Source organism: Notamacropus eugenii, chromosome 4 (genome assembly GCF_028372415.1).
Source record: "Notamacropus eugenii isolate mMacEug1 chromosome 4, mMacEug1.pri_v2, whole genome shotgun sequence".
NCBI lineage: Eukaryota > Metazoa > Chordata > Mammalia > Diprotodontia > Macropodidae > Notamacropus > Notamacropus eugenii.
In genome coordinates this window covers 219,218,681-219,240,815 of record NC_092875.1, presented here as the reverse complement: position 1 = coordinate 219,240,815, position 22,135 = coordinate 219,218,681, and the positions used below count along the sequence as shown (strand labels likewise).

The following is a 22,135-nucleotide window of genomic DNA, read 5'->3' as shown; positions in this document are numbered from 1 at the left end:
AAGAAAAATAACAGAAAATATTTTAACAGAAGATGCAGAATTTTAAAGGATAGCCTGAAATCCTTCTTTCAGTGAAAACAAATGAGTTCAAAGAGAAAAAAATTATAAATGTAGTATGCAGCTGGGCTCTGATGGGAAGGGTACTTCAGAACTGAGCTACCTACAGATTTTTTCCCAGAAGCTTTCCAAAGGTTCTTGAAATTTGTACAATTAAAGATAACACTTGGGTGCCTTCCAAAGACTGTTAAAACACATGTTGCTACCTGAGAAAGTAAGGCAGAACATCAGCAGGAATTACCTTACCTGATTAACTCCTGATATACTCTATCTAACAGAGGTCTGAGCCTCAGGTAATGGGACATAGTCTCAGAAAGTGTTGCTGAGGGCATAGTAAAGTCCAGAGGACGGACTCAAGAGAGCCAGGATTAAAATAAGGACCTTGACAATCAGGTGGGAGTAGGAACAGAAGACAAGATGGAATAGCAAAAGTAGGTAGGAAAGAAAAATGTAGCCTACATCTCCATTCTACCAAGACACAGTCATTACAATGAACTCTCTCTCTCTCTCTCTCTCTCTCTCTCTCTCTCTCCCTCTCTCTCCACATATATGTATATGTATATATGTATATATATATATATATATACATATATATATATATATATATATGTATGTATGTATGTATTGCTGCTGTGACAACAACTAAAGATCCCTAAATTAGAACATATCACTTTCTAGTTGGTTGGGGGTAAATATATTCAGTTTTTAACACACTGAAAATGGAGCAGAAGGCTGTCCCCCACTGAGAACTGAATTTGTGCTAAGAATTTCACATCTACTCTCTCTGTTCAGCTGCAGTGAAAACCACAATGATTACAAACATGACACAAGTTCAATTTCAATATACCTAGGGAACCCACTGGAAAATACCCTCATTAGCAACTAAGAGCACAACTGATTAAAAAAAGGACTTTAAATAATAATGAGTAAAACAATCCCATCATGTGTCATCAATTCTTTCACTACAGGTCCTCAGGATCAAGCTTAATATAGTTTAATTTTTGTTCATTTGCTCCAAGAAACATGGGTACATGCATAAACATATACACACACACTATTTTAAGCTTCTTTCATTAAAAATAGAAAACATTTGTTCATACCACAAACAGCAGTAGTATATTTAAATTATGCTCCCCACTGCTGCCAGTTTGATCTCCATGTTTAAAGACATGAGACAGTCCTTTTCCTTTTAGTGTTATCATTTGTTCAAGAAGACATAAGGAAAATTATACAAAGCAGACATTTAAATATGCTATCCCTGGTTGTGACAAGCATTACTGGTAGTTGCCCCTGTCTGGGTTACTTATACATGGAAGTATTTCTATAATAATTGCACCAAGGTGAAAAGAAATTGATTAGGAAGAAGACACTGATGGGATAGGGAGGCATTTGCAAAAACAAACCTGACAATCAAGTGTTTGCTCCCAAATAAAGATCTTGTGTTTTCCCAGGTTCCTGTGAATTGTGTTGGAAGCAGGAAGGAGGGAGGCAGAAGAAGAAGCAGGATGTGAAGAAAGACAAAAGATAATCAATGGTAATTTTTGGCTTAGTTTAAATTAGGACACCATGAGGTATTTTTTCTAAACTGCGATTTTCCTTCTTGCCTTCATAATTTATTCACATGTGCGCATTATATAAAAATATTAGGAAAAGCTTATCTGTATCATTCGAAAGCATTTAGTCAATAGCAATGAAGTATTTCATGAAGGATCCATAGAAACCCAGACAGGTTAACGAGCTTGTCCAATGTTAAACAGATAATAAACGGAAGAGAATAGAAACCTGGTTTTTTGACTCTAACTCTGGCATTGATTCCAATGCATCACTCTCTTTCCAGCAGGCTAAACAAATCCTTATTATTGTAGACTACTAAGCAAAACTTTTGAAAATTGGAACTTCTAGGGATTGAATATATATATATATATATATATATATATATATATATATATATATATATGTATGTATGTATGTATGTATGTATGTATGTATGTATGTATGTATATCTTAACTATTAAAAGAATAAAAACCAACATTAATCTAACTCCTTAAAGTTAACAAAATAAACCTATGAGATACTTACTACATGCATTATTATCCTAATTGTAGAGATGAGGGGGGTGAAGAGAGAAAGAGAAAGAGAGAGAGAGAGAGAGAGAGAGAAAATATGAAATCCTGAAAATACAAATAAAAGCATAAATCCTGGAAGAAAACACATGAAATAGAACTAAAAAGAAAGGTGAAAGTGGGAAATGATGCAATCTTTGAACAAACAATATTCTGGAAATACGTATAAATTCCTGTCATAAACAGCATTTAGACAATACATGTTGGACATTCATATTTTATATAGGTTCATGTATGTATCTTACATTTGTTTAAATGGTGTGTATGGGAGACCTAGATTCAAGTCCCACCCCTGAAACATGCTATGTGACCCTAGGAAAATTAACCTCTCAGGGTTCCCAGGGAACTCTTTAAGACTATAAGTTGAAAAGAAAGTGCAAATATGCATTGGTAAAGGAAATTCCTCTCCAGGACCTACCTATATTGAGAAGATGTATAATACATGTGGTGTGTGTGTGTGTGTGTGTGTGTGTGTGTGTGTGTGTGTGTGTGTGTGTGTGTTCTGAAAAGGTTTCCATAAGTTTCAACAGACTGTCAAATGTATCCATGACAGAAGAAAAATTAAAAAGTCCTGAGTGAAATGAAATAGGACTGTTGCCTTCATGAATATAGACTCATAGAATTAGATGAGATTTTAGAGAATACTTAGTCCATTGCCCACCCCCACATGTCTGGATCACTGCCTCATCATGGCAAAATTAGGCATGATAAAAGACAAAAGTCGTAGGGATTTAACAGAAGCAGAAGAGATTAAGAAGACGTCACAAGAATACTCAAAAGTATTACACAAGAATAATTTTAACATCACTGATGATCACAATGGTGTGGTGACTGATGAAGAACTAGATATGTTGAAGAATGAAGTCAAGTGGGCCTCAGGAAACATTGTTGGTGGAGGTTTTCAAAATCCAGTTGAGTTATTTAAAGTCCTAAAAGGTCATACTGTTAGATTGCTGTACTCACTTTAAAAAGTGAGCAAATTTGGAAAAGCAAAACAGCAAATTTGGAAAACACGACAGTGATCACTGGATTGGAAAAGATCAGTCGATGTCCCTATCCAATGAAAAGTAATGTCAAGGAGTGTTCAAACTACTGAACAATTGTGCTAATTCATATATTAGCAAAATTATATTTAAGATTCTACAAGCAAGGCTTCATCAATATGTGACCTGAGAGTTACCAGAAGAGCAGCCTGATTTTCAAAGAAGCAGAGAACTAGAGATCAAATTGCCAACATTTGCTGGATTATGGGGAAACTAAGGGCATTCCAGGGAAAACAATCTACATCTACTTCATTGACTACATTAAAGTTTTTGACTGTGTGGATCACAACCAATGTGACGAGTCCTCAAAGAGATGGGAGTATCAAATCATCTTACTTGTTTCCTAAGGAATCTACATGCAGGCCAAGAAAAAGCAATTAGACCCAAATATGGAACAACTAATTGGTTTAAGATTGGAAAAAGTAGTATGACAGGGCTGTATGTTGTCATCTTATTTATTTAATATATATGCAGAATACATCATCCAAAATGCCAAGCTGGATGAATCAAAAACAGGAATTACATTTGCCTGGAGAAATATCAATAATCTCATACACACAGATGATACTACTCTGACGGCAGAAAGTGAAGAGGAATTAAGAAACCTCTTGATGAAGGGGAAAGAGAAGAGTGTAAAAATTGACTTGAAGCCTAACATCAAAAAAAACTAATATCTTGGCAACTAGTTTCATAACATCTTTGCAAATAGAGGGAGAAGAAAAGCAAGCAGTGTCTGATTTTATATTCTTGTACTAAAAGATCACTGCAGATAATGACTGTAGCCATGAAATTAAATGACACTTGCTACTTGGAAGGAAAGCTATGGAAAATCTGAATGGCATACTAAAAAGCAGAAAAATCTCCTTGATGAGGAACAAAGGTACAGGGGAAAAAAGCTAAGGTTTTTCTAGTAGTAATGTTGGCTGTGAGAGTTAAACTATAAAGAAGAGCACTGCAGAATTGACACTTTGACAGTATGATGCTGAAGAAAACTTTTGAAAGTCTTTTGGACAACAGAGATAAAATCAGTCAATACTTAAAGAAATTAATTCAGGCTAATAGCTAGAAGTTCAAATACTGAAGTTGAAGGTTAAATACTTTGGCTACATAATGAGAAGAAGTGACTCATTAGAAAATAGTCTGATGTTGGGAAAGATTCAAGGTAAAAGGAAACAGGGACTGCAAAGGATAAGGTGGATAGATAGTAGCATGCAAGCAACGAACATGAACTTGATGGTGGAGGATAGAAGGGTCTGGAATGCTAGGGTCTATGGGATCATGAAGAGTCAGACATGACTGAATGACTGAACAATAATCTGTTGCCCTCATTTTATATATGAGAAAACTGAGGCAGATGTGTTGAGTGACCGGTCCAAATCATATAACTAGTTTATTACAAGGCCAAACATTGTAATCAGGTTGCCAGATGCACAATCTTATGCTTTGTCTACTAGATCATGGCTGCTTCCTCTAAAACTCTTTTGGACCTAGAACTCAGCTCTTATACAGTTCCTTAGCTGCAATTAAATTTTACAAAGTACTCAGAAAGGGCACAGGTCAAGATATCAAGCTTTCCCATTCATTCTACCCAGCTGTCTATTTTCTCTCTCTCTCTCCCTCAGTTCTGATTGCTCTGGCCAATTTCCATTCTGCTCTGCTCTAGCTCCATCTCTTCCTGTTCCACCCTTTCTGTCCCACCACTTCCTGTTCCATGTGACTTAGATTCATATGACTCAGGCTTCTACATGACCCAACTGGTCACATGGGCCTATTAATGAATGGGAAAGATCTTTCCATTGAAATTACCATTACATGCAGCCCCAAGATCTTTTGTATTCATTACATAAGTCGGTGAGGCAACTGGTATCAACAGAACTTTAACAGGGATAACAGAAAATAAGTATATAAAACAATATCTTAGGGTGGGACTTAAGCACAAGCACCTCATCATCCTCCCTTGAATGAATGGGGCCTAAAATCTTGGGGTAAGGAGCAAAAGTCTCTTATTTTATAGCTACTTCTTGCTGAAATTGGACTTAGAGCTGTCCCTGTTCCCAAGAAGTCCCATTTGAGAGATCAGTTCTTTAGCTGGCATCCAGAGCTTGGTCAATGCCAGGTCCAAGGGTAACAAATCACAGTTGTTGATAGGGGGTGACATCCGACTTAAGCAATCTGCATCTGCAGATGGAGGGTATTAAGCCTGCAGAGAACAAATCTGATAAACAAGTTTAACAGACAAAAAGCCAAAAAGAAATACTGAGACAATAACTAGAAGCAGGGTAGGTAGGATCAGTTGTGCTTGTGGAGTCCGTGAACCTAATATCATAGCCTCATTCACTGCTGTTTACTGTTTTCTAATTTTCAGTTTTGCGGTCATCATTCTGGTTAGAGGTATACTTTCTTTAATCTGAGCTGGGGCCTGGACAATTTCCTATTCTTCTTGAAGGTGTGACAAACTTGTTTACAATATTTCAGGAGGATGTGTAGGGGCAGTTCTTATTTCACTGTTCAGTCTAACATCAAGCCCCTTTTCTCTGTACATTTCTCTGTACAAAATCTATCCCTGCTCTCATTAGAGAAGTAAACAATTGTTTTCTTGTCAATATCTTCTGATTTTGAATCTGCTGACTATTTACTCTTTTCTCTAGAGGAAATTTATCTTTTCCCCAGTCAACTAAGTCACTTAATTGTGAAATCTTGTCCAGAACCTCTGAAAGAAGGTTCTATATTTTCCCAATTACAAGGTGCTTGTAAGCAGGAAGAGTTGTCTTCACAACTATATTGCTATGGGAAACTGCTAAGGGGGTATCATAGTATGCATCTGCATTTCTGTTTATTATGGCAGTCTTCATTACCTCCTTGTTTACTTCTTTGTACAGTCCCTAAGAGAACACCAGGGTATATCTCCATTAGGCATCATATAGAGTCAGTAGGTTGCTGCTTCCTGCATTCTTCTGCAGGCAATTGTAAGAGATTAATCCTATTGTTACCTCCTTGCATATTTTAATCTCTAAAAGCTTTCTGCACAAAAGGATTCTGATCAATACCTATAAATCTCAAACAATCCACACCATCTAGAAATACTCTTCTGACCTTATCATCACTGATGCTTGTCGTACAAGATATTAACAATTTTCCCATACTTTGAGTGAACCAACTCAAAATACCTTGACCTCCTGCTGAGTAAAATCCTCAATTATCTCCCTAAACACTGCGTTTCCACCCTTGGTTCTCTTGTTTCACCTTAATCTGAGGTGTGGTTTTGTCTGAAAAATCTCCCCTGTAACATTGGTTCATTTCCCTCCCATGCACTCTCGAGGTAGGCATCACCATGGTAACTAACTGTACAAAGGTTATATGCACACTTCTTTTGCCAGTCTTCTGCTTCTTCTTCTGAGCTAAATGAACAGCCTATTCTTCCACCTGAGACTCCCCAGCTTGCTCTTTTAAAGGAAAGTCCAAATGGGAATTCCCATGGGAATTCCCATGCAAACTAGCTAACTCTTTTTCCATCTGATTTTTTTTCCTTCAGCAGCTTATCTCTGCTTTCACACATAATACAGTAACCTGTTAATAAAATCCAGCCTTTCCTACATACTCCTGCCAATTCTTTCCCTGATTTCCTTGGTATTCCTGGTAAACACCTTTCCAAATATCTAGGCTCCCCCTTCTGTAACCTTAGTTTCCAGTTTTCACCAGGTACAGTGCTTTTAGCTCATTTCCTTGCTAGGGATGAATAAGGTAAACCCTCCAATCTTGGGATATCCACTTCCTCCTCTGAAGCTTTTTTGACTCCAAATAGAGATTTTATACTCTGCAATCGTGTGATCCTATTTGTGACACCAAATGTATTGCCCAGGCAATATTCACAGCACGGAGGGCACCTATGAACACGTCAGCATAATTTTGAATCACAGAAGAAAAAACGTTATTCAGACACCAGAAAGCCAAATCCATCATAAAAACAAAGAAATCTATATACAATGATAATGCACAGGGCCATATCATTCCCAAGTCTTCCCTCTGTTAGGTTTCCCACAAACCAACTCCCTTAAACAAATCACAAATAAGCTTTCCCATTCATGCTAGCCAGCTGCCTATTTTCTTTCTCTCCCTCAGTTCTGACTGCTCTGACCAATTTCCTCTCAGTTTTGCTCTAGCTCCAGCTCTTCCCATTCCACCCTTCCTGTCCCACCCCTTCCTGTTCTATGTGACTTAGACTCATATGACTCAGGCTTCCATGTGACTCAGAAGGTCATAAGGGCCTATTAATGAGTGGAAAAGATCTTGCCATTTAAATTACCATTATATAGTGGGAATGGGTGTATGAAGTGAGAGTTTTTGAAAATGGTATGTTTGTGGGCAGTTGTGAACCATCTGGTGGAGAGGAAAAAGTTAGAGTGAGGATGATAGAGGAGATAAGAAGGATTATAAAGGATCCACATAAAGTCCACATAAAATGGTTAATTTTGTAATAGAGAGTGCCACCTCTTCATATAAGACAGGGGTAAAGGATAAATTAGTGACAGAATCTTTATAAATGTTACAATCCTGAAGGGTAGGTGATATCATTATCCTCATTTTACAGTTGAGGAAACTGAAGCAGATAAATTTTAAGTGACTTGCCCAGTATCACATAGCTAGTAAGAATCTGAAGGAAGATAAGCAGTCAGGCCTTCCTAACTCCAGTCTCAGTGCTTTTTCTATTGTATTGCCTTACTGCCACTAGGGATGAAAAGAGATTGGATTTTTCAGCAATTGAGATAGAAGTGCAGAACCTAGGAAGAATTAACAGAATACGAAGGACTCTGAACTAGTACATCTCAGAAAATTTGGTGTGTAAGGGCTACCAAAGGGCTGGGATGGGGTTCTGCGAGGGGGAGAAAGGGAAAATAGATACTTCATACTTTCCAAAAGAAAAAAACAAACTTTAAATCATGAAAGCTGGCATTACATTTCAAGAGCAAAGAAGTAATTAGCTCTTATACCTGCAAAGTCACATATTTAGCTCAATGTAATTTCATAGAAAACAATATATCCTGAAGAATTTAGGGTATATTTCTTGGCAACAACCTTGTGATTAGAAGATAGGAGGTCACATTCAGTCCATGTCTCAACACTGTCTCATTTGAAACATTCTTTCTATTGTATTAAATCTCTTGAATGTATAATAAATAGGACTTTATCATAATTAAGTAGGGTCTCTACTGAATTTAATAAACAAAAAGTCAAAGTGAACTTAGTGTTTTTTTAATTCTTGTAGAGAAACTTCAATAAATAAGATCAAGGTTAGGCGCTAACAGAAAAAAAATCATAATTTTCCATTAAATAGTCCCTTTAGATAATGTGCATTATTAGCCTAGTTCTAGATAAGCTAAGGTCTAGAATTTTGTTTTAAATTTGAAAACTATTTAAATAAAATCTGTTTCCTTTGTAATCATTTGTATTTCCTTTTACATGTTTAAAAACATCATTCTGAGACGAGGTCCAAAGACTGCACCTCAGTGTCTGATTGGTCCATGATATCAAAAAGGTTAGGAATACACACATACACACACACACACAATACACACATATACATATAAATACACACATACACACACAATACACACATATACATATATACACACATACACACACAATACACACACATATATATATACACACACGTATATATACATACTTAAAAGTAGGGTTTGTTAAGTTTAATTTACAATATTCTTAAATTCTATCTTTTCACTAAATCTAGCCTTTCCTTTCCTCAATTAACCCAAATTAGTGATGTTTCATTCTATGTATTCCAGCTAGAGCTTTCAGCTGATTCTTTTTGCTGTACACATAGGAAAGCACCCATTAGCTCCTCATTGGCAAAGATAGAAGAGATGGAAAATAAATGAAGAAACACTATGAATTTTGCACCTTACTTGAAATACCCATTAGAAATCTTGAAAATATTCTCTTTTTCTGTTCATGAATGAAAAATAAAGCAGTCTCCTTCCACCACAGGAATATCCACCTGCATCCAATTTAGTTTGTTAACTCAGACACTGGGCCAAAACAAGACGGGGTAATAGGCTTGCTGTTTACACGAAGGATCAAGAACTACTGACAGGTTTTCTGAGAAATCTGATGTTGTATTTGCAGGCTTTCCACCTAAAATCTCCTGCACAACAAAGACTTGCAGGTGGTGCTACTTGAAGGGCACTAGAGAAGCATCATGCAGACTTGTCAATTTAGCCTTGTTATTAATTTATTAAGTATTTAATGAGCACCTTCTACTGTGTACAAGGCCTTGTGTTTCAGGATGTTGTAGACAGCAAGATAGATAAAACATCGCTCCTTCTCTCACAGAGCTTTCAGGCTAGTCATTCCAAAGTTAAGTAATCCATTTCCAGATATCTCTAAAAATCCAATTTCAGTTGAAAGATGAGGAGAAATGCTATTCCTGTATATAACTGTTTTTTTATGGTGTTGGATAAGGTGCAACAAAGGCACTAAATAGTCGAAAGAGTTTCCACATTGGAAAGCAACCTGTCAGCTATGACCAATTTGAATAATAATCAGTACTCCTTAGCAGGAACAGAAGAGAGTAAATTGTTTCCATTGTGTGCTAAATGGATCTCTGTATTTGAAAAGGGAAAGGGATACAAAGTTCTCTAATTCATCAAGACAAGGTAACCAGAGTTAGAAAATACAGAGATGTAATAATAGCTAACATTTAAATAAAGCTTTAAGATTTGCAAAATGCTTCACATAAATTTACATTTGAAGTTCATTACAACCCAGAGAGAGATTACAGATATTGTCATCCCTATTTTACAAACAGGGAAATTGAGACTCAGAAAATTTCTATGACTTCCTCTGGGGAACATAACTGGATAATATAATAGCTGAGATTCAAATTCAATTCTCACTTGAATATAGGTCAATTGTTCTTTCCATTACACCACACTTCCACAGATTTAAAGGGAACATATTTCCATTTTGTATTTAGTTCACTTTTGCCAAAATACTCATAGGATTTGGGAGGTGCAAATGGTACAGTGATCATACAAATAGCTTCTGATCTAATTTAGTTTGAGTCAACTGAATAACTGGTACGGCAAAGATTGTTTACTCCTATCTTGGTAAGTACAACCATTATTTAAAGAAATACATTATAGTTCGGTAATTAAGTCACTGAAAAACTTCAACACCTAACTGGCTTCACCTCTCTGAGGCTTCAAGTGTTAAAGAACAAACAAACAATGAAAATTCTCAGGCCAAGAAATGAAAAACTATCAAAATCCAAGCCTACAGGTAGGTTTCATGTAGGAGGAGAAAGAGAAAAGCAAGCAGGCAACACAAGGTTAAGATAAATAGAATTTGATTTGAAGCATCTTAGAATGCCTTGGGTTCTTATTTTGAACTAGCATCTTATTTCTATATGAAACTTTCTAGAGATTTTGTCCTAAACATTCATGTTATTACTTAATAGCAAGATTATCTAGATTAGAGTAATGAAAGTGACTAAACTGAGCAACATGGTACAGGAAGGTCCCTTCCAACTATACAACTGTATAATTCTATTCTCAGCCCCAAGTCCCAAGAAAGACTGTTGCCCATAAGCTTTATAATATGTGCATCTAGGTAGTAACACTATTGAATACAGTCACAAAATTTTCATTATCAAATGTTCTACGTGACCAAATGTATTGAAAATTTTCATTTCTGTTCTAGTAAACTCCAACAGAGACAATTGCATATTAGCCTAGAGAGGATGGGTTCAGTCATAGAATATAAGATCTGAAAAGGGCTGAGAAGATTAAGATTAATTTTGTATCATTTTCTTATTGAATCTATTTACAAGTAATTATTTTTTTTCTTATAATAGCTTTTGTCCTGTAATTGTTTAAGTGATAACTATTTGTCTCTGGACTTAGTTTAGAATTCAGCTGGCTCGCCTGCTAATCAGTGATCTATTCTTGCTTCTAGGAATTTTGCTAACTTTGGAAAATATGTGTAAAAGAAAAGGAGTCAGGTCTGATATCTTTACCCCACCACTCTAACCTTGAAGGATGTTTGGTTTGCTGTCCAAATGTCTGGGCTGCTATCTCATGCCTAGACTCAAACAATGAGTACTTCTTAGTCTCAAGACAGAAATGGGGAGGAGGAATCACTTCTATCCTCCATTACCAAACTTCCAACCGATCTTGTAGTTCCTTGTGCTTCAGTTCTGTAACCAGGCATGTTGCCCTTAATTCTATTATGTCATTAATCCGTTCTGTTGTTTGTTTTGTACACTCCAAAACTTATCAAAGGGGAACTGTACTTTTGCTTGGGGTCTTTAGCATAAATCACTGACCCGTTTATAGATAAGTAGCATGCCCTAGGTAATATATGTTATCTTGCTTAGAGATTTGCCTCAGTTTACTCTTGTTAAATCTCAAATTCAACAGAGCCTTAGGGGGTTATCTAATCCAAATGTTGAACAGGCTTAGAGAGGTTGATTTTGTTGTTTAGTTGGTTTATATTCCCTAAAATCATACTGCTAATTAAGAGTAGCATCATGATGGAAACCCAAGTCTCTGGATTCCAATTCCAATCTTTTTTCCTCAACAAATTACTTAGTTTGGATAAAATCATTTTCCTTCCTAAAAGATAAGCTGAGGGGTGAGGCTGTCAAAAAAAGTGTTTAAATTACCTCCTCCTGGCCTCTCTTCACTTTAACACGAAGTATTTAAGAAAAATCCCTCATTTTATAAGGGGTTTCAGGGAATTTTCTTTATTGAAAGGAATGGGACCTCTCAGGAGAGACAGCTGTCAGTGGGGTGTGATGATTCTGGGTCAAAGATAGAAGACTAAATTGAAAGCAAAATTTTAAAAATATGTGTTAGCATACTAAGGAAACTGCTGCTAGAAGTTTCAACTTTCTAGGCAACAGATTTAGTTTTTATAACTTCTCTGGCCTCCTTAGAGTACGCAGTCAATCAACAGCATTTTGTAGCAGCTTGGGATAGATAAGTAATACCTGTCACAAGAGAAGGGGAAATAGAGAAAGGGGGAAATCGTTCAAGAGAGAAAGGGGACCTTCCATGAGAATATTTGCCAGCAGCTGGCAGGAATTTTTATCAGAATAAGACAGACATGTTGAAGGGCAAGAGACAAAGGGAAGTGACCAAATACTTTTAAAAGAAAGGGTCCCTTTAGACAAAACTGAAGAATTGAAGTAACCATTTAGATCAGACTGAAGAAGTCTCTTATCCAAGGATAGGAAGTAGTTGTTACAACACTCAAACAGACTATTCCCTGTTTTACTAGGTCCTTATATAGTTTATTATATTGTATTTCTTCTTTAATAGGGGCTGGAAACTTTCCATTATTAGACCACAGATGGGTGGGGTATGGCATACCTATATTGTTAGTTCATCAAAATATTGTAAAATGTTTATGGGTCTTGGAGTAAGGAGAATCAAATCAGATTTGGAAGAGTCTTAAGATTTCTCATCAAGGTCTTAAGGTAATAGAATGCTTCTCCCATCATTTTAATCCTTCAGACTTTCTTTAAAATCTGCTTTAAGTTCAAGGATGCTCTTGACATTGAACACCGTTTCTTTTACTCTGCAACTTTCAGTGCCTGCTCTTAAAGCAATAGTGATAAGAGGGAAAGCATACTTGAAGAACAAAATCTAAAGGTAAGGAGATTTTTGTTGTTGGAATTTTTAGGCATGAAATTCTTAATTTAATCACCATGGCTTCAATATTTGGAGGTTTGTCATTTTGGCATCTCTATTCCATGTATAATTTTAGGTGCACAGTGCCCCAGGTGTTCACATCTTGGAGCTTTAAAATTACCATCTCAACACTATTATGCAAGTTAAAAATTGATTTTGAAAACATAATCCTGACTAGAAGACCAGTACAAATAAAACTCTCCAGTCCTAACTAATCAAATGGTTTGACAACATATACCTAATTTTTGATACCTAAATACAGACAGTTCACTTGTTGGTTATATATCTTATGCTGAACTTAAAGGAAGATGACTGATTATTCTAATAATTATATTTTAATCATATTAAAGTGTGATTAATTAATCAAGTCATGATTAATGAAGAAACATGAATCATATTAAAGTGCCTTAGTCTAAACTTATAGTTTCATGGACATACCAGATTTAAAATGTTAAACAACATTCCTTTTTAATCAAACATTTCTAGATTGTTGTCTCCTAAATCCACTAAGTGAGCTTCCTATTTAATGGAATTCTTCAGTTAACCTCTTTGGTGACAAAGATTGGATGACCACACTGAGGCAATGCTATATAGGATATTGCCATTTTAAATATAGTTTGAGCAAGTTAACTAAGATACTTTACATCTTTGAGTTCTTATAATTCTATGTAGTATTCCATAAATTTATATTTAATTTTCCAACTTAGTACTGAAGGGTCTATAGGAATAAAATATCATTATTTATACCTATCTTAAGCTTCACATACCACTGCAAACAAAGTGTTATCCAGGCAAATTTATATTTACATCAATGCTTCAAGAATCTATGATTTTGTTGGTGTAGGTATTCTTTCCATCCATGAAGACCTCAAACTTTCTAATTTAGTACTGTGATTCTCAAGCTTTTTTGTTCTTAGGACCCCTTTGTATTCTTAAATATTATTGAATACACCCCCCAAAAAGAGTTTCCTTTCATGTGGATGATATTTATCAATATTTAACATATGAGAAATTAAAATATCTTCAAATTATTATGACCATAGTTTTGACCTAATGGACCACCACTACCACTACCCCATCCTAGAGGGATTTCTGGGACCACACCTTGAGAACTGCTGCCTTAACAAAAGATCTTCAAGTGAAATAATATTTTTAAAGCATTTAGCACAGTACCTGTCACATACAAGCTACTTAACAAATGCTTATTTCCCCCAGTCCCATTTCATGAGCTTCTGTGACAGACTTTTTTTTTTATTTTGGTAAAGTTTTTATTTAGTAGCTAACTGATGAGTCTCTCTGAACTTAAATAATGTATCTTCAGAAAATTTAATTTGCCACAGTAATAATAAAACTTGCCCTGCTTTCTTCTGTGTGGTTTTATTTTTTTATCGCCACTCTTGTCTTTCTTTTTTAGCATCTCTGTCATCACCAGATAATTCAGCCCCACCACAAATAGAAACCTTTCCTTGTAACAGAACGTAGTCAGTTTTCCTCCCATTTTCAAGAAAGATAAATTCTTTTCTGTAGCTTCATAGAATTGTTTTACTACTGCCTTTTAGAAAAAAAAGGCAAAAGGATAGAAGAAGAATCCCATCAATACTGCCATGAAGCATTCATTTCAGAACAATGTTTATAATTAGGTACCCTAAAGCTTATTTTAGAAGTCCTTATCTTTTGATAGCTGTTCAGAGCAAGGAAGCAGGGATGAGAGGACCTCAAGAACTAATTAATGCTCTTCTCCAATACCAGCTCTAGAGTTTAAAATTATTACTCTTTAAAAACTGAATATCGTGAATATTTGAAGTAACAGAAAATCAACATCTACTAAGAAATAACAATTACAATAATGCAAAGCTCCTTTGGACTCTTGTTCAAACTACTTACTGAGAAAGTTTATCACAGCACTAAAAGTTGGGAAATCTTGGTCCCTTAGTCCTACCAAGTTCATTTTAGGACAACTGTTGAGACAGTTAGTTTGCCTCATCTGAGTAAATACCAAATTATGGGTTTTTCACTAATTAGAACTCAAAATGTCTTGGAAGTACTGCATACAGATTCTTCTTCACTCAAGATAATTGAATACTTTAAGACATACAGATCAGTGTGCTTGAAATCACCTCATTTATGTACTGGGTAAGCACTTTTGAGGGTTTTTGCAAGTAATTAACTCTAGTAGTAAACCAGTACTAAAGTCTACTGAGGTAAGACAAATGGTGGTTAAGCTGTTAGTTAATGACAGTTAGTATAATATCCCAGTTTACCCAGTGTTTTGTTGTGGTGGTGGTCATTTGTTGTTGTTTTTAAAGGCAGATCTTGTTAAAAAACTCCTTCCTGGCAAAGCTTACCAACTTTTAGAATTATGCTATGTACAAAAAGTGTGTAATGCATTGTAATTTTAAATTATTTTCCTTTTTAATTAAAAAATATTACTCATAAAATTTTTGCCATTAGTCCTATTAGTAGATACTTTCCTGGAAGCATTCAAAGCTATTCACAATCAGGCCACCTCCTGTAATTCCATTTTTTTTATCCTTTATTCACCCCACATATACACCCACCCCACTCCCATCATATAATGTGCATTCTAGTCACACTGGCTTCCTTATTGTTCATTGAACAAGATGCTCCATCTCCAGACACTGGACATTGTCATGTCCTATATCCCCTATGACTTGAAAACTCTCTCTCTCTCTCTCTCTCTCTCTCTCTCTCTCTCTCTCTCTCTCTCTCACACACACACACACACACACACACACACACACACACACACACACGCACGCATGCACGCACACACACACACACTGGAGTGAAGGGAGAGAACCACAGAAAGGCATAAAGGGGCTGCCATCTGAGTCACTGGGCAAAGCACACACAACAATGAAACTATAGGTCTTTTGAACTGACAATATGGTCATAGAAGTGGTTAAGCATAAAACATCTTGAAACTACCAACAAGACCTCAGAAGTAGCTGGTGGCACAGTGTATAGAGGCTGGGCCTGGAATGAAGACCTGAGTTCAAATTCAGTCTTGGAAAAGTAATAGTTGTCTGACCCCAGGTGGGTTACTTAACCTCTGCTTCCCTTAGTTCTCTGAGGGAAAATGTGGTTAATAATAGCATCTTCTTTGCAGGGTTGTTATGAAGATAAGATTTGTAAAACTACTTAGCACAGTGCCTGGCATATAGTATGTACTATATAAATGCTAACTAACTCCCTTCCTTCCTTCCTTCCTTCCTTCCTTCCTTCCTTCCTTCCTTCCTTCCTTCCTTCTTTCTGTCTATACTTCCTTCCTTCCCCAAGCACACACAGTCATTTATAGCTGCAGTTAAGCAAAGCACTGGACAATCACCTAGTGTGACATAGTGCATACAGTACTGGACTTAAGAGTGGATAAGGCCCAGGTTCAAATTCCACCTTTCATACTTACTATTTTGTGACCATGAAAAAGTGAACATCTCTTAACTTAGGTTTCCTAGCATAAAAATGAGCATACTATCTTTAGTATGTATTTCATAGGGATAAAAATTACTGGGAAAATTCTAAAGGAATGTGGCTAAAATAGATCTAGACCAACATTTTACAAGATATTGCAATAAGGTCAGAATGGATATACTGCCTGAATGTTAAAGGTTACACTATATTTTTCTATAGGCAGAATAGAACCAGATCAAACAATTTCACAGTTATAGTTATGGGAGAATTCTTTTATTCCCCCGATTAATATTGAATTGCTTAGTTTCAAAAGTATTTCAAAATTATTTTTTGCAGTGTATTGTCATATAAATTGATCTAGTTCTGCTTATATCACACTACATCAGTTCATATAAATCTTCCCAATTTCCCCTGGAACTGTTCATCTCATCACTTATTGTGACAATAATATTATATCATTTATTTTGACTTAATAATATAGTGTAGTTTGTTTAATAATTATTCAATAGGTGGAGATATGTCACTGGAATAGACAATGTACCAAAGCACCAAATATTTGAGTCCACCAACTATAGGCTATCTTGATTCCTGGCATAATTCTTGAATATATTATGGAAGGATCAATTACATATCAATCAATAATTGATAAAATATCAATTCTTAATTTATTACCATCAAAGAATGTTTTAGCAAACATTTAGAAAAGGAAGCAGTGAGGGGAGGAGCCAAGATGGTGGAGTAGAAAGATATGCATATGCTTAGCTCTTACCCTACAGCCCATAAAATACCTGTAAAGAAGAACTCTCAACAAATTCTACAACAGCAGAAGCCACAGAACAATGGAATGGAGGAGATTTCTGTTCCAGAGAGACCTGAAAAACTGACGGGAAAGGTCTGTCTCACACCAGACTCAGAGCAGAGCCCAGCCCTGCCTTGGCCATGTGGCACCAGGAGGAGCAGATCTGAGCAGGCTTCAGGGACAGAATCTCCAGCTGCAGCACAGATCCCTTAACCCACAGGGGCCAAAGATCAGTGAGAGGGTCTTTCTGGCTGGCTGAGAGGGGAGCAGGGTGTTCCCATAACTCAGGCCCCCTTAGGAGGCAGAAGTAGAAGCAGCAGCAGACTGGGCTCCCAAAGTAGGCAGTAGCCCACATCCATTGTTAAAGGTCTCATCGTAAACCCCCTGAGGGAATTGAGCACCATGTGTTGGCCCTGCCCTACCTGAGTAGCTGAACTTAATCTCTCACTGAATAGCAGCCCCGCCCCTGCTGAAAACCCCTCAAGCTTGGGAGCAGCACATTTGAATCTCAGCCCCCAAGTGCTGGCATGGCAGAACTGGAGGCAAGGTGGTTGTGGAGAGGAAACTCAGAAGTCAAGTAACTGGCTGGGAAAATGCCCCCAGAAGGGAAAAAAAATAAGACCATAGAAGGTTACTTTCTTGGGGAACAGGTGTCTCCCCACATCCTTTCAGATGAGGAAGAACAAGGCATACTATCAGAGGAAGTCAAGGCCTCTGCCTCCAAAGGGAACTTAAAATGGGCTCAGGCAACAGAAGACCTTAAAAAACAAGATAGCAGCTTACTAAAGGAGAACCAAAAAAATGCTGAGGAAAATAACACCTTTAAAAAGAGGCTAACTCAATTTGAAAAAGAGGTCCAAAAAACCAATGAGGAGAAGGAGGTTTTAAAAAGTAGAATTAGCCAAATGGAGGAGAAGATTCAAGAGCTCACTGAACAAAATAATTCGTTGAAAGAAAGAATTGAGTTCAGGGAAACAAATGGCTATAAGTTAAACCAAGAAATTAGTAAACAAAACCAAAAATTTGAAAAAATAGAAGATAGTGTGAAACAACTCATTGGAAAAAGAACTGACCTGGAAAATAGATCCAGGAGAAATAATTTATAAATTATTGGACTACCTGAAAGCTATGATCAAAAAAAGAGCCTAGACATTATCTTCCATGAAATTATCAAGTAAAACTGTCCTGATGTTATAGAATCAGAGGGCAAAATAGATACTGAAAAAATTCGCCGATCACCTCCTGAAAGAAACCCAAATAGAGAAACTCCTAGAAATGTTGTGGCCAAATTTCAGAGTTCCCAGAGCAAGGAGAAAATACTGCAAGCAGCCAGAAAGAAACAATTTGAGTACCGTGGAAATACAATCAGGATAACACAGGATCTGGCAGCTTCAACATTAAGGGATCAAAGGGCTTGGAGTGGGATATTTCAGAAGTCAAAGGAACTGGGATTGAAGCCAAGAATCACCTACCCAGAAAATCTGAATATAAAACTTCAAGGGAAAAAACGGTCATTCAGTGATATAGACAAATTTCAAGATTTCATGTTGAGGAAAAGACCAGATCTGTATTTAAAAATTTGACTTCACAAGACAAGAATCAAGAGAAGCATGAAAAGGTAAACAGAAAAGAAAAATCATAAAAGACTCTCTAAAGCTGAACTGTTGACATTACTGCATGGAAAGAAAATATTTTTAACTCTTGAATCTTTTCTCAGTATTTGGGTAGTTGGAGAGATTGTACATACACACACACACACACACATACACACTCACATAGATAGAGAGTACAGGATGTACTATATCAGAAGAGATGATATCCACACACACATACAAAAAAAAAATAAAATGAAATAAAAATTAAGGGGTGAAGGAGGAAAATTCCAGGAAGAGAAAGGGAGTAATGGAATGGGGCAGGCTATAACTCATAAAAAAGATAAGAAAAATCTTATTCAGTGGAGGAGATAAGGGAGAAGGGGAAAGGAGGAAAAATAAAGCTACTCTCCCCACATGTGGCTGAAGGAGGAAATAACATGCTCACTAAATTTGATATGAAAATTTATATACAGCACAGGAAAGTAGGAGAGAAGGTGACAAGTGGAGGTAGGGGAATGTTAGAAGGGAGGGCAAGTGGAAGAAGGGAGTCACTAGAAATAAACACTTTCAAGAAGTGACAAGGTCAATTGTAGGGGGGGAAATAAGAGGGGACAGGATAGATCAGAGGGCAATATAATTAGTATTACACATAGTATTACACAACATAGTAACATTTACTATGGAAGTCTTTTGCATTGTATTAAATTGCTTCCCTTCTCAGTAGGGCTGGGGGGGGAAGGAGGGGGAGAGGGAAAGAAGTTGGAATTCAAAGTATTAAAAATGAATGGTTAGAATTTTTATTGCATATAATCGGGAAATAAGAACTACAGGGATAGGGGTATGGAAATTTATCTTGCCCTGCAAGAAAAGAGAGAAGATGGGGATAGGAGAGGGGTGGGGGGTGATGGAGGGGAGGGTACATTGAGGGAAGGAGTAATCAGAATGCAAGGTATTAGGAAGCAGGGGGAGGGGAGTGATGGGGAGAAAAATTGGACATGTTACAAAGTGAGGTAAAAGCAATTAGTATTAAAACAATTAACTGAGTTATTACTGAGAATAAATCAATGAAATCTTTAGTTTGGAGAAAAGAATTTCAGTCTAAATTTTCTAGAGGAATGTACCTTGGGTAAAATTTGGCGTTGATGGAAAAGTCAAGGTTTTAATGGTAAATTTGATTTTACGATTGCCATTTAATCAGGAACTAGAACATGTATAGAAAGGCATGTAAGTCACTTAAGACTTGCCTCAAAAGATGTTCCTTAGCCAAAGTGAAACTATAATCATATTTGAAACCTGGATATTGGAACTTGCCATTCTTAGATGCTATGGGACTATTAGGTGACTATTATTCCCAGTCTAACTCCAGATGTGGGTAGCAAGAAAGGCAATCTGAGTCCAATGCTTGATGCCAATAAGCTGATGAGATGCTGGTATGAACTGCATAAGTGATCTCAAGGGAAGGATGAGAGAACAGCTGTTCAGCATGGGCTGAGGTGGGATTCTCCTGACTCAATTTCCCCACTGACATCTGGCAGACTTTAAGCCTGACTGAATGCAAGTGGACAATCTAATCTTGCCTGGAACTGACATGAAGCTGGGGAGATATTGTATCCCTGCATTGTCCTTACTATTGGTGGCAATTTCCTATAGTCAAAAGGTTTGTAAACTTAATACCAAATCTATTCAATTATAGATTGTGGGTGGGGGAACATCCGAGGTTGTCTAACTTTAAGCTATTAGGCATAGGACTTTAGACCAACAACAAAAAGTTAGGGTCCTTTAATTCTTAGTAATACTGTGGAGACAATTAGGTCAAGAACTTGTGAAGTTAGCAACATAAATATTATTTGTATCTCAGTTGGTTAATGTTTAAAAAAAAATTTTTTTGTGTGTGGTCCATATTGTAAATGCTTTAAAAAGAGGTATCACCTGACCAAAAGTTGGAATTGCTTTATCTGTTATAAACTGTGTTAAAAAATAAATAATAAAAAGAAAGGAAGCAGTGAAGACAAAGAGCCATCACTTTTTTTTTAAATCAAGAACATGCCATATCAAATTAACTTTATTTCCTTTTTTGAAAAAATGTATACACTGGCAGATTAGAAGAATGCTGAAAGCACAGTTTATCTACATTTCGGCAAAACGTTTAACAAAATCTCTTAGATGTTGAGGTTAGAGCTGCTCATCTTTGTCAACTTTTACCCAGCTACAATGAGTATCCTTCCAGTCTTCCTGTTCTCCTTACTTCATACTGCTATATATACATATATATGTATATAAAGGTTCTTGATGTAAAGGGGTTCAAATAGTTTTTCTCTACTAAGAATACGGAAAAATTAAATGCTAGTCAACAGGAAATTATGAAATTTATTGCATGTAATGAAATTTTCTTGATGCCTGCTACAGCTGTGTGTGTGTGTGTGTGTGTGTGTGTGCTTCTCAGTGATCAAGAAAGCTTACTTCAGTCTTTCATATACTACAGATTTCTTACTCTGCAATACCCCTTCCAAAGAAATCCATATGGTAGGGCTTTATTTAATGAACTGATGACTGTTGTTGAACACCTAATAACGAATCCTGTATGTCTACTATTTGTGAGAAGACTATGTCCCTAGAGCATTTCTTTTACAAGCAGATTGGGACCAACAGTTGCATGGTTTAATAATCAGTTAAATTATATGTAAGCAATTATAACTGCCAGGTATTGCACTGATTTTGGTCCAGATTATGTAATTTCTCTCTGTAAAAAATGCTTAATTCTGCAGTATGTTAAATCAAGTATTTTCAGTTTCTGAGAAAAAATATTATACTCATGGTATAAGCAGATTTTCGTCTTATAAGCAAAAGTCTATTAAGCTAAAGAAAAAATAGTTTAAAACAATGAAACCATGCCCAACATCATCAATTACATAAATTTCTTACCCCCTTCACACAAAAAAATCACTAAATTTCTTTCAAGCCAGCTCGTGTTAATTATACTTTGCATATGGTATAAGTCCTTGATTTAGTACCACACTTAATATTTGTGGATGTGTTGAGATAGTATTCTTTTTTCCCCATTTGATGATTTCCATCAAAATAATTGTAGTAGAAGTAGTGGAACTGCATAAAATTTAAAACTTTATCTAAACAACCAAACTGATTCTATGTTGTTTTATGTAATAAATCTCTTCAGCCCACAATTTAGAAGAGTACTTAGTCACTACATTAGTGTCTAGTCCTTCTTTGTCTTGTTCATAACTTATATAATTTTTACTATAAAATGTTCAACCAATAGCTTTGCTAGTTGTGTGGATATAAAATCATTTCAATCACATAACCACAGTAGACAGAGGTCAATATGTATGTAGTGTAAGGTGCAATCTTTCATTC

General features: G+C 36.2%; 1 pseudogene; it reads left to right on the top strand.

Annotated features, from left to right (window-relative positions):
- Nucleotides 1-20,926: 20,926 nt before the first annotated feature.
- LOC140502429 (transmembrane protein 33 pseudogene) lies at nucleotides 20,927-21,447 on the top strand (annotated as a pseudogene).
- The last annotated feature ends 688 nt before the right edge of the window (nucleotides 21,448-22,135 follow it).